Here is a 13,550-nt window from a genome sequence, read left to right as displayed (position 1 = left end):
TGCTTGTTGAAATTAATTTAACTGACTGAAATTGTAGTGAGTCAAGGGGCAGTGGACAGAGCACTGACCCTGGAGTCAGAAGGACCTGTGTTCAAATTCAGCCTCAGACATTTGACACTTACTATGTGACCCTGAGCAAGTCACTTAACCTCATTTCCTAGTCAAAGGAAAAAAAAAGAAAAAAAGAAAAAAAATTGCAGTGAATCAATTTTCACCTCAATGTCAGGAAACACAACAACCTTCTAAACAGTTAGAACTGTGTAAGCACTCAATGAGGGAAAGGGAGAGAATATAGGAGGGTGAGAGTTTTTCCATGGGAAGTTTGTCACTCCTACTCAAGAAGAAATATGTTTATAAAATAGGACTCATCAGTGACAAACAATGAATAAAGAAGTCTTCCACAAGGTAGTTCTTTGGTGGAAGGGGAAAGGGGCTAAAAACTAACTCAAATCTGTCAGTCTGAATGAAATTATTCCCAGTCTTCCCATTTTTCTACATCCCATAACTCTAGCTAGAGCAGCTTCACAACCTTCATAGCTGCTACAATTTCATACACCTAGAATTTTTAGTTGATACCATTTATAGTTTCCTAAATAGTTCTGCCTTCCAGAAAAAGTTGAGACCTCCTGGCTACCATGTTCCTATCAGTTCAGATTACCTCCCTGCATCCCATAGTTCCAGATTGGCCTGATACTTTAAGTTATGTATCCACTTTAATTTGGGATGCATGATGATTGGAGTTCAGTTCATGATAGTGCTCCAAAGGAATTCTATCAGCAAGATGAGTTGAGGTATCTAAAACAGTTCAGCTCTGATTCCCCAGAAGAAAGAAATGGGATAACTATAGAACCTGTGGAACAATAAGGTAGAAGATAGAGGAGACTCACAGAGGAGTAAAGGTAATCAATGTAGACCAGGAAGAAATAGGCAGTCAATAGAAAGAAGGAGAAAAAGATAGAGAAAATATTCAACTGCAAAGGGATCTCTGATTTCTTTTAAGCAGTGTTCTTCTGCTGAACAAAAAGCATCAAAGAAAAAGGACAAAGAACCTCAATGAATCATTAGTTCTAGCATCACCAAAAACATCCTCTAGTGTTTTGATGCCTCTGAGAAGTAGCATTCATGGGGGAGATACACACACACACACACACACACACACACACACACACACAGACACACATACACATATTTCCATTTAGCTGTAATCCCCCAAGAGTACCTTTTTGATAACAGTGACCTCAATCTCCAGGGCTGTTACTCAAGCATCTGCCCTAATTTTCTTTCCACCACAATATCTCCATATCCAAGCCTTTATAATCCTCCTATGAGTTGCCCCATTTAGTAGAATTAGTTTTTATTTGTTTGTTTTGGCTGGAAGGTAGCACTAGGAACAGTGGTTAGAAGTTGAAGAAAGGCATTTTGGCTCAGGTCAAGAAAAATCTCTAACAAATTCAAGCTATCCAAAAAGTAAAATAGTTCATCTCAGTAAATAATATTTTTTTTCTTGTCCCTGGTCTTCAAATGAAGGTTAGATCACTACTACTCAGGGAACTGATGCTCTGGATAGTGTGTGAATTAAATAAATTCTGATGCCCCAAACTGGAAATTCCATAATTCTCTGACCCATTTTGATCAGATTCCATCAAATGAATGACTATCTAATACAATGTATTAATCCTCAATAAAGAGGTTTTTTTTTAAGTTCCCATGTCACAATGATTTCTTGTGTTACCTTATCAAGTCAACATTTGTATTTTTAGCGACCTTCATGGTCTTGCCCTGTCAAAATAATTAATAATGAGAATTTTCAGAATTATAGTAAGATTGCAAGGGGCAAGAGACAAGCAATCATTTTAGTCCTTTTGAAATAGTAACATCTCAGATGTCTGAGTATTCCAATTATTTGCAAGGTTGATATTAACCTCTAAGTGAAGTTTAAGAAAGTTTTTTTTTAAGTCATTTGGGATCATGATTCTACTTCCTGGAGAAATCCCAGTTTGGAGAATTGAATTACCCATTGTGACCACATGGAGATGGGGAATTCTATGATTCTTCTCTCTTGTCAATTTTCCCTTCCCCACTTACTCTTCTATAGTCTCATTTAAGTTATTTTTAGAAGAAATCTTGGAGATATCTTGCAATCATAGACAGTTATAAGACTGTAAATCTAGAATTAGAAGAATGAAAAGAATATAGAAGAATCTAGTCAAACTGACTTTTAATGTAACTGATGAAAGTGAAGTTCATGGAGTATAGGTGATTTGGCCAAGCCCACACAGTTAGTGGAAGAACTCTTGTTACAGTGGAAGTGTGCCCCAATTTCTTTTACCTCCATCAAAGCCTTTCTTCTTCCTCACAAAATCCAGATCAATGCAGGATTAGTATTAGTATTGCCATTTATAATAGCTGATCTCCCATCCTAATATTAACATGGTCAATGCCATTATTTAACAAAAGGGATTTCCTTTTAATAAAAGGTGCTTTCACCTTTGATGGCATAATGTGAATGCCAGTTGTGATACAAGGTTTCCAGTCTGGTTCCCATCCTTTCTTTGTGAAAAATATGTCTATATTAATAAAACCATTGTTGTCTATCAGCAAGATTTATTTGGTTAATTCCTTCTAAAAAGGAAAGTACATTAATGTGATTCAAAAGATTCATAACCCATCAATATCCTTGGGGAGAGATTAACTGCGATTAATTTAACTTAACACTGGATGTCACTGTTGCTATTTTATAATCACACAAAAGTGTATTAGGAAAGAAGAGATGCCTAATCAATTCCCTCCAAATAACTTAAGAAACTAATTAGCATGTTATATTTTTGTGGATGACAGCCATGAAGTCTCTTTCCGAAGGATGGTCCTTCACAAGAGTACTGGTATCTTTTAAAGATTGGACAAATGTGAGGATCCATACTTCCTATAGAGTACACAACTCATGAATAGGTTGTTTTCTCAGAGCTCCCTCCACAGGTAATAAAAAGACAGTGCATGCTTGTGGAGTGCTCCAGGTAATCCATTAGGATACTTTGAGAGAAAGGTGGGATAGTAGCCAGTTAAGCTATTTGGGGAGAAATTCAAATTAACCCTTGCAGGATTCATGTTCTTCAGGAAAAATTGAAGCAGAGCTCTCTGTACAATGTGCCCATGTAATGAATGATGTGAGCTAATTGCTTGTCATCTCAGGCCAGCTGTGAAAATAAGTTTATGTCACATTACTGCAGTGACAGAAGTTGAGTGGACCAAACCATCCTGAATCCAAATAGCTTTTCTGGGTTGGAAGTGACATTTAATACAGGTCTTTCTTAAAATGAGCAAAACTTAAAAATGCATGTGTTTCTTCGGCATGTACTGGATGGTGAGGTATATTTGTAAGGGAATTTTTAATAATTTAATAATCAACCCATGAGAGAGTGTGGTACATTGAGAAAAGAGGGCATCAGGATCAGGAAGGCCAGAGTTCAATTCCAGTCTCTGTCATGTACTGATTGTACATAGGCCCAGGCAAGCCACTCAACCTATAATAGTACCCCTAGACATTTCTCTAACACTTTAAGTTTAAGGGGTTGCTGATCTGTATAGGAGGGAGTTTCCATATTGAAAGTTCCATATATTGATCCAATTACTAGTCTGGACTTTTAAAAAACTTGTTTCACTCATAGGATCACATATTTAGAGCTGTGAGCCACGCTAGAAGGCATTTAGTTCAACCCCATCATTATATTAATGAGGACTTTGGGCCCAGAAAGCTTTAGTCACTTGTATGAGGTCATAAAAGTAATAAGAAATATAGCTTATATTTGAATCTGGGTCCTCTAACTTCAAATCCAGGATTCTTTCTTTTAAAAATGCCCAATTTTATACAAAAGATTTTTCTGACCAATTTTAACAAGAATTCAGCTCCCACATAGCTTTGTAATATGACAAGAGAAAGGAGTTTTCTGGTTGACTAATAATTTTAATTAATTGAATATTTTAATACCCCAAGAATCTCTGGTTTCAGGGACATGAGTATTCAATCACTTTGCAACCTTCCAATAACTTTGTAGATAGATTTACAGAGTCGTTTTCCACCATGAATCTACTTAATGATAATCATCTTTGAACTTAGCCAGGATGATTCTCAGATATTGCATACATTTGCCAGTACTAGGACTATACTTAAAGACTTTCTAGTCTTTGTGCTTTAGTGGTAAAGTTTTTGAGAAAGCTTTAACCTGAGTTTAAGACCTAAGCTTGAATCTTGCCTCAAATACTTACTAGCTGTATAACTCCGGCAAGTCACTTAACCTTCTTATGCCTCAGTTTTCATATCTAAAACATTAGGGAGTTGCACTTGATGACCTCTAATTTCTCTTCCAACTCGAAGTCAATAATTCTATGATCCTCTTAATCCAGGGTCAATTCCACCCCAAGGTGAGGTATTGAAGAAGCTATTAGTATCACAATAGAAGAAAGTTACCATATATGCCACAAATAAGCTGTCAGTGATTATATAAATCAATCAATCAACAAACATTTATTAAGCACTTAACTATATACCAGGCATGATGTTAAGCATAGAAGCAAAAACAAAGTAAAATCATTCCCTGTCCTCAAGGAATTACACTCTAATGGAGGAGACAACATCTACATTAAAGACATATGCAGAGGAGATGGAGGGTAATTGTGGAGGCTCTAGAAGCTAGCAAGTATAAAATGGCTTCATGTGGAAGGTAGCATTTGAGTTAAGTCTTGAAGGAATCCAGGGATTCTAAGACATTGTGAGGATAGCTAAAATTCTAAGCATGGGGGACAGCCAGTACAAAGGAACAGAAACAGGAGATAGAGCATGATGTGTCCACCAAAAAGCAAGTATGTCCACAGTAGAGAGTTCATAGAAAATAATAATGAATAAGAAGACTGAAAAGGCATGAAGAGACCAGGTTGTAGGGAGCTTTAAATGACAGAGCAGTTTATATTTGATCCTTGAGGTAATAAGGAGCTAGAGTGTTAATGATGTGGTCAAACCTGTACTTAAGGAAAATTACTTTAACAGCTATTTGGAAGATGGATTGAAGTGGGGAGAGATTTAAGTTAAAATGAAAAAAAAGAACAGGTAAGAGATAATGAGGACCTGATATACATTGGTGGTTGTGTTGGTAAAGAGAAAGAGATGTATCTGAGAGATATTGTGAAGAAAACAAGGAAACAAACAATTTTTGGAGACTGATTGGATATGTGATAAATAAGAGTGAAAAGTCAAGGATGACATAAAAATTATAGACCTCAGTGACTCAAAAGATACAGGTTATTTGGACAATATTAGGGAAATATTTATAGAACAGAATAGAAGAATAGAATAGGACACATATAGCACTATCAACACAGAACATATTTTTTTTTAAATAATTCAAAGGGGACTTCATCTTTCAGTCCCTTGTGCCATCAGAAACAACAATCACCACTATATAATAGATAGGTCAATTACTATTTAATATTTCTTCATTGATTAATTTATCTGAATAGATGAATTGGAGATGCCATCAATGCCAATGATGGCACACTTCCAATTTCTTCTGCCCTTTTGGATGAGTAGAAAGAGCCACCAGTAGGGGACCCTTTCCCTTTCCAATCTCTTCTTTCTTCTCTTGATCATTAACCATCAAGATCTCATGGGATGGTGAGTTTGGGAGATAAACATAGATGTAGAAGGGGTGACGTGGCTATTCACACCACTTAATGACCTGCAATTCATCAACTACAATCCTTCTGGTAAAATGGAAGACCACAATTTCTTATTGTCTACATTGCTGCTACTTCCTCCAGACTCCATGGGCATTGCCATGTGACCTTTCAATAAACTCTATAGATCCATTGGCTTTGCAATCCACCAAGCAGCTGAAACCTTAACAATTCTAAGCTTTTTCCTGTGCTCTGTAGCTGAACTCTCATATATGTGTTGTGTCCCCCAATATTCCTTGAGGGGAGAGACCCTATTCTTTTTTTTGTGCGTGCTTATATTGCCAGTAGTGATACCGGTACCATTTTGGGACATGTAGTGAGTACTTAACACATGTAGTTTCATTTGTTCATTTATCAGATTTATATTATATATCCCCATCATGACATGAAAAGGACCGTGTGCAGCATAGTAGGAGGTATACCCTCATAGGATATGGTCTGGTAGATCCTACAAAGCAGAACAGCTACACTATGGGCTAAGCAATGATTTAGGCATCTTTCATCCAAAGACTACTTTATTAACAGGACTCACATGCATTTAGCACTTTATAGTTCAAAAATACTTTGTAAACATTACCCCATTTGAACTTCACAACAGGCTTGTGTTAAAGAGCGCAAGTGTCATTATCCTCAGTTTATAAATAGTGAAACTGAGCCCTGGGGAGTTTAAGTAACTTCTCTAAGGTCACATAGCTGATAGCAAAATGGTAGAGCACAGTCTGAAGTCCTGACTTTCTGACTCCAAATCTATTACATAAAATACAGTCCCTGCCCTCAAAGAACTTATGGCCTAGTAGTGGAGAACAATAGCAATATGAATAATTATAATTTAATGAAGTACATAACTGAATTCTTTAGAAGAAGAGAGATTTTCATTCTAATCTCCTGACTTCCCTGGTTTTTTTCATATCCCAACTAAAATTTCACCTTCTGTAAAAAGCCTTTACCAGTCCCCCTTCCTTCTATGATTATCACCAATTTAACATACATACATACATACACACACATACACAGACATATACATGAGAATACTGTTTATATATGTGTGTATAAATGTGCATATATATGCGTATAAAATTATAAATAAGATATATGACAATTATCTATTATATATGACTGCATGTTGTATGCATGTGCATATAGACATATGCATGTACACACATATATTCTGTACCTAGTTTGTACATAGTTGCTTCATGATGTCTCCTCCTTTAGACTATGAGTTGCTTGAGTGCAGAAACTTTTTTTCCCTTTCTTCATATCCTTAGGTTTTAGCATAGTGCCTCACACAGAGCAGGCATTTAATATTGGCTTGTTTTGATCAGGGAAGTTTTCACAGAGGGCATGAAGTTGAAACTTGGACTTATAGGATACATGCAATTTCAATAGGAATAAAGAGTCTATATAGTGGGCAAGTACTATTTAGAAGGAATAACATGAGTAAGGATGAAACAATGGGAAGCAATGAAGTACTTTGTTTGGCAGAAATGTATACAATGTGAAAAAGAACAATGAGAGGAAATGATAGGGCCAGATTGTAGAAGGCCCTGACCTGAATTTGGATTTTATTTGGGAAACATTTGGGAACACTAGAAGATTTTTGGCAGGGGAGAGAAAATCAGCATTTCTACATACATCATCTGTGTCATCTTTTGGAGATTAATGATAAAATGCTTTTTGTGATGTATTTTTGGGGGAAAGGTCTTTTATTAATTTATTTATTTTTAATTTTCAACATTCACTTCAACAAGATTTTGAGTTCCAAATTTTCTCCCCATCTTGCTCCTCTTCCCACCCCAAGATGGTGTGCATTCTTAATACCCCTTCCCCTAATCTGCCCTACGTTCTATCTACCCCCTCCTTCTCTTATCCCCTTGCCCTTCTATTTTCCTGTATGGCAGGATAGATTTCTATACCTCATTGCCTGTATATTGTATTTCTGAGTTACATATGAAAACAATTTTTAACATTTGTTCTTGAAATTTGGGTTCCAAATTTTCTTCCTTCCTCCCTCTTTACCCACCTTCATTGAGAAGGCAAGCAACTCAATATAGGTTATACATGTGTAGTCATGCAAAACACTTCCATAGTAGTTATGTTGTGAAAAACTAACTATATTTCCACTTCATCCTATCCCACTCCCCATTTATTCTATTCTCTCTTTTGACCCTGTCCCTCCTCAGAAGTGTTTGCTTCTGATTACTCCCTTTCCCAATCTGCCCTCCTCTCTATCATTCCCCTACTCTCTTGTCCCCTTCCCCCCCTATTTTCTTGTAGGGTAAGACAGATTTCCACACCCAATTGAGTATGTTTGTTATTCCCTCCTTAATCAAATCCTATGAGAATAAGATTCACTCATTCCCTCTCACCTTCCCTCATTTCCCCTCCACTGTAAGAGGCTTTTCTTTTCTGTTTTTTTTTGTGGGATAATTTACCCCATTCTACCTCTCCATTTCTCCTTCTCCTAGTCTCTCACCCCTTAATTTAATTCTCTGGATATGAACCCTTCATTTTCAACTCACCCTGTGCCCTCTATCTATCTATCTATATCTATATATACATACATATAATTTTTTCCCCTCCAACTCCCCTAATACTGACAAAGGTCTCATGAGTTACAAATATCATCTTTCCATGCAGGAATGTAAACAGTTCAACTTTAATAAGTCTCTTATGATTTTCTCTTTCCTGTTCACCTCTTCATGTTGCACTCGAGTCTTGTATTTGAAAATCAGATTTTCTAATCAACTCTGGTCTTTTCATCAAGAATGCTTGAAAGTCCTCTATTTCACTGAATGACCATTTTTTCCCCTGAAAGATTATACTCAGTTTTGCTCGGTAGATGATTCTTGGTTGTAATCCTATTTCCTTTGCTATCTGGAGTATTATATTCCATGCCTTGAGGTCCCTTAATGTAGAAGCAGCTAAATCTGTTGTTATCCTGATTGTGTTTCCACAATACTTGAATTGTTTCTTTCTGGCTGCTTGTAATATTTTCTCCTTGACCTGGGAACTCTGGAATTTGGCTACAATATTCCTAGGAATTTTCCTTTGGGGATCTCTTTCAGGCAGTGATTGGTAGATTCTTTCAATTTCTATTTTGCCCTCTGGTTCTAAAATATCAGGGAAGTATCCTTGATCATTTCTTGAAAGATGATATCTAGCCTCTTTTTCTGATCATGGCTTTCAGATAGTCCAATAATTTTAAAATTCTCTCTCCTAGATCTATTTTCCAGGTCAGTTGTTTTTCCAATGAGATATTTCACATTGTTTTCTAATTTTTCATTCTTTTGGATTTGTTTTACAGTGTCTTGATTTCTCATAAAGTCACTAGCTTCCAATTGCTCTATTCTAATGTTTAAGGAAGTATTTTCTTCAGTAATCTTTTGGACTTCCTTTTCTATTTGGCCAATTTTGCTTTTTAGAGCATTCTTCTCCTCATTGGCTTTTTGGACCTCTTTTGCCATCTAGGTTAGGCTATTTTTTAAGGTGTTATTTTCTTCAGTATTTTTTTGGGTCTCCTTTAGCAAGCTGTTGACTTGTTTTTCATGATTTTCTTGCATCACTCTCAGTTTTTCCTCTACTTCTCTTACTTACTTCTCAAAATCCCTTTTGAGCTCTTCCAAGGCCTGGGACTGATTCCCATTTTTCTTGGAGGCTTTGGATGTAGGAGCTTTGGCTTTGTTGTCTTCTTCTGGTTGTGTGTTTTGATCTTCTTTGTCACCAAAGTAAGATAATATAGTCTGACTCTTTTTGCGTGGCTTACTCATGATTCAGGCCAATTACTTGAGTTTTAAATTCTATGTTAAGGTAAAAGTCTGCTTCCAACGTGAAGAGTGTACTGTTCCAAGCTTCATGGGTTTGTACAGCTGTTTTCAGAGATACTTCTAGGGACCTGTAAACTTTCAGTTCTTCCAAGGTGCTATGATAAGGGATGAGGTGTTTCTTCTCCACAGCCACAACAAGCCCTACCATGCCAGTGCTGCTCCTCACCCCAGATCTGCCCCTCAGTACTGTGACCTAGATCCAAGCACTGGTAAAGCAAGAGATTCCTGCCTCAGCTCTGGCAAAGAGATCCTTGCAATCCCCCTCTGATCAGCCATTCGATTCCCCCTCAGTCTATGGGCTGGAAGCTCAGGAAACAGTTGCTGCCACAGGCTGCGCTCGAGACTTGCAGCTGAGACCTAGCTTCTTCTCTCACCGCAGTCACAGACTTTTCCCACTGACCTTTCACATTATCTTTGGCGTTCCTGGGTTGAGAAATCTGGAAACTGCCACACCTGCCCGTGATTCAGTTCTCTGAGGCCTGCTCCAGGGTCACTGCAGCCTGTGCAGCCACACTGAACTGCGCTCCTCTCCCTGCCTGGCACTATATACCTTTCAGATCAACCATCCAGGCTGTCTTTGGCTGGAAATTTGTTTCACTCTGTCTTTTTGTGGGTTCTGCTGCTTTAGAATTTGTTTAGAATCATTTTTTTTAGCTATTTGGAGGGCTTTAGGGAAGAGCTCAAAACAGTCACTGCTTTCCCTCCATCATCTTGGTTCCACCCTCCGACTTTGTTATTTTCTTCTTGTTGTATGTTTTGATCTTCTCTGTCAGCAAAAAAAGATTCTATGGTCTGACTTTTTTTTGCCTCCATTTGCTCATGATCCCAGTCAATTATTTGACTTTTTACTCTTTTTGAAGGTTAGAGTCTGCTTCCAATGTGGAGAATGTACTGTCCCAAGCTTTGGTGGTTTTATGCAGCTGTTTTCAGAGATACTTCTAGGGACCTATAAATTTTCAGTTCTTCCAAGGTGGTATGATCGGGGTGAGGTATTTACTCCTTTTCTGGCCTGTGCTCTTGTCTATGAGTCTACAAGCTTGTCTACAAGCACTCTTTTCTGCCTTGGAACTGTGAGGAGGATTTCCTCTCCACCACCACTATAAGCTCCACCACACCAGCACTCCTTCTCACCCCAGGATCGCCACCCAGAACTGTGACCCAGATCCATGCTTGGGCAAAGCAAGAGAATCTTACCTCAGCACCAGCAAAGAGATCCCTGCAATTTCCCTCTGAAATGCTACTGGATTCCCCCTCAGTCTGTGGGCCAAGAGCTCCAGAATCAGCTGCTGTTACAGGGCTGTGCCAGGACTAGGGCTGGGATCAATGTCACAGACCTTTCCTACTGACCTTTTAAGTTTTCTTTGGCATTTGTGGGTTGAGAAGTCTGGAAACCACCCCAGTTGCCCATAATTCAGTCCCCTGAGGCCTGCTCCAAGTTCTCTGAGTCCTGGTATTTGCTTGCACGTCCATACTGAACTGCCTTCCTCTCCCAGCCTGGCACAATAGACCTTTCCCATCAACCATCCAGGTTGTCTCAGGCTGGAAATTTGTTTCATTTTCTCTTTTTGTGGGTTCTGCTACTCTAAAATTTGTTTAGAGCCATTTCTTACAGGCATTTGGAGGGGTTTGGGGGCAAAAGCACTTTTTTTTCTTTTTTGGTGAGGCAATTGGGGTTAAGTGACTTGCTCAGAGTCACACAGCTAGTGAGTGTTATGTGTTGGAAAAGGACTTTTAACAGATGTCTAAGGACCATCTCTTCTTAGATGGAAAATTAAAGACTCTTAATTTATCACTAATATGGCCATTCCTAATGTTTGAGTACCTTATACAACCTTTCTCTAAATACTGAACTTGGAACTCATAGAACCGTATCTCGGAAGGATTAGTAGATGTGCTGGGCTTTCAAATGAAGTGGAATAAATGTGGGGAAAAGTTTTATCTTTGTCTAAAGTTGCCTAATTGCAATAATTAGGAAGACACTGAAATCCCCTTAGTCATTTCATTATAGAAAATTAATTTCAACAATAAAACTAGCTGCTGTTTTCCTAAATATCAGCATATAAGAAAACAAGTCTTTTTCCTTTTAAATAATTGATTTGATTCTAAAATATGTAAAAGTTCCAGTTCCCATTACAATTTAATGCAGGCTCTCTTTTATTATAAATGAATATACTTCAGAGTATTAAGTGTTGCTATAATAAAACAGTTCTAATTAAACTGAAGTATTTTACATCTGTAAGTGTGCAAATTAATCATCCATATTATAGTGAATGTGATCTGGGTGTAGATTACACTATGGTGAACTGGAAAAATTATCATTTTCAAAATGTTAACATATTTTTAATAAATAATCATTAGTTTCACATTTGGACCACATTTTTTTTTGGTGATGTATTTTCAATGTCCTTAATTCTAAGATTGGTAATTGAGGACCTTACACTTAGTCTCAGAAGAGGAATTTAATGACACTTTGTAGAAGATGGTAGGATACTTTTAGCTCATTCTCTTCATTATGCATGTTAATGTGGTACAAAAATAGCCTAAATAAATTAATCCACATATAATGCCAACATCTGGGTTTTTTTTTCTTGCAATAGTTTTATCTAATGATATCCTATTCCACTAAGCATCTTTATTAACTGGCAAAAAAAAGTAGCAGAATTAAAGGCTATGAGTTTCATCTCCTTTCTATTCCCTTTTCATTGTCCACCTTGCATGGAGAGTGCCAATGAGCAGCACCATCATATAGAACCAGAAAAGAAAGAAATTTTTTAAAGACTACAGATCATTTGCAAAATGGAAAATCAGCTCCTTCATGATCCAGAGTAATCAAACTCTAAGTAGAAGAAAGGGAAATTCCTTCTAGACAGCCTATTTCTTCAAGCACAGTTCATTCAACCACTTTAACTGAGTTCTTTCAATTAAAAATAATTAGTTATTTGTCAGAATTGAGCTGGTAGTTTAATCAAGATGGGTAGATTAGGTATTCATCTAGATTGTTTGATTCACTGATACCCAGAACTGATTACTCACCTGCACCACTACATCATCCATTCTGTTTTGAAGACCTAAATTCCTCTGTAATACCTCTGACATTTCTTCCTTCCTTTATGTTACTACCACCTAGTCTAATTCTTTATAATATAATCTCTATTTTACATTACTTGAATAGCTTCCAAAGGCATCTTACCACTTTTAATCTCTCCTTGTTTTAGCAAATCCTTCACACAACTGCCATATTAACACTACTAATGTTTAACTCTTATCATGGACCTATGTGGTTTAAAAATATTCAATGGCTCCTTATTAAATATCAGAATAAGAGGTTCAGGGTAGCAAGGGATCTTGGGGCTATCAAGGCCAACTTCTACCTCAAAAAGAATCCCTTCATTGACATTTCCAACAAGTGGTCATCCATCCTACTTCCCATAAGAGAAAAAAGTCAATTTTCCATTGATGCAGCCCATTGTTTCAAGCAGCTCCAATTTATAGGGCACTTCTCCCTCTTATTTTGGGCTGAAATCTTTCCCCACAGAATCTACCCACTGTTCCGACTTCTAGGGTCAAAGTTGAAGATTTATCCTGCAAGACCATCCTTTACATAGTCAAAGAAAATGACAGTCCCAACTTAAGGACCCATTCTCTTGAGGACAGGCACTTTCTTGTTTTTTCTGGCTATCCCTCTGAATTTATTTTTTCAGAGTTATAGTTACTGTAGTGATAGGGAACTCCTAGAATTAAAAAAAAAACTTCCTTCACTAATGCTGATAGCAACTGTTTTTCAGCATATAGTCTTAGTTGCATGGGGCACTGAGAGGATAAGTAATTTACTCAGAGTCACACAGCCAGTGTATGACTAAGGAAAGATTGAACTGAAGTCTTACTCCAGAGGTGTCTCCTTAAACATTATTCCATGTCATATCTAAAAGTAAGAACTCAGAAAGACCTGAGATCAAAATTAGGACATAAGCTAGCTGTGTGGCCCTGGGTAAGATA

Source organism: Vombatus ursinus, unplaced genomic scaffold (assembly GCF_900497805.2).
Source record: "Vombatus ursinus unplaced genomic scaffold, bare-nosed wombat genome assembly UNPS02014841.1, whole genome shotgun sequence".
NCBI classification, from domain to species: Eukaryota; Metazoa; Chordata; class Mammalia; order Diprotodontia; family Vombatidae; genus Vombatus; species Vombatus ursinus.
Note: the sequence above shows the minus strand (reverse complement) of the source record.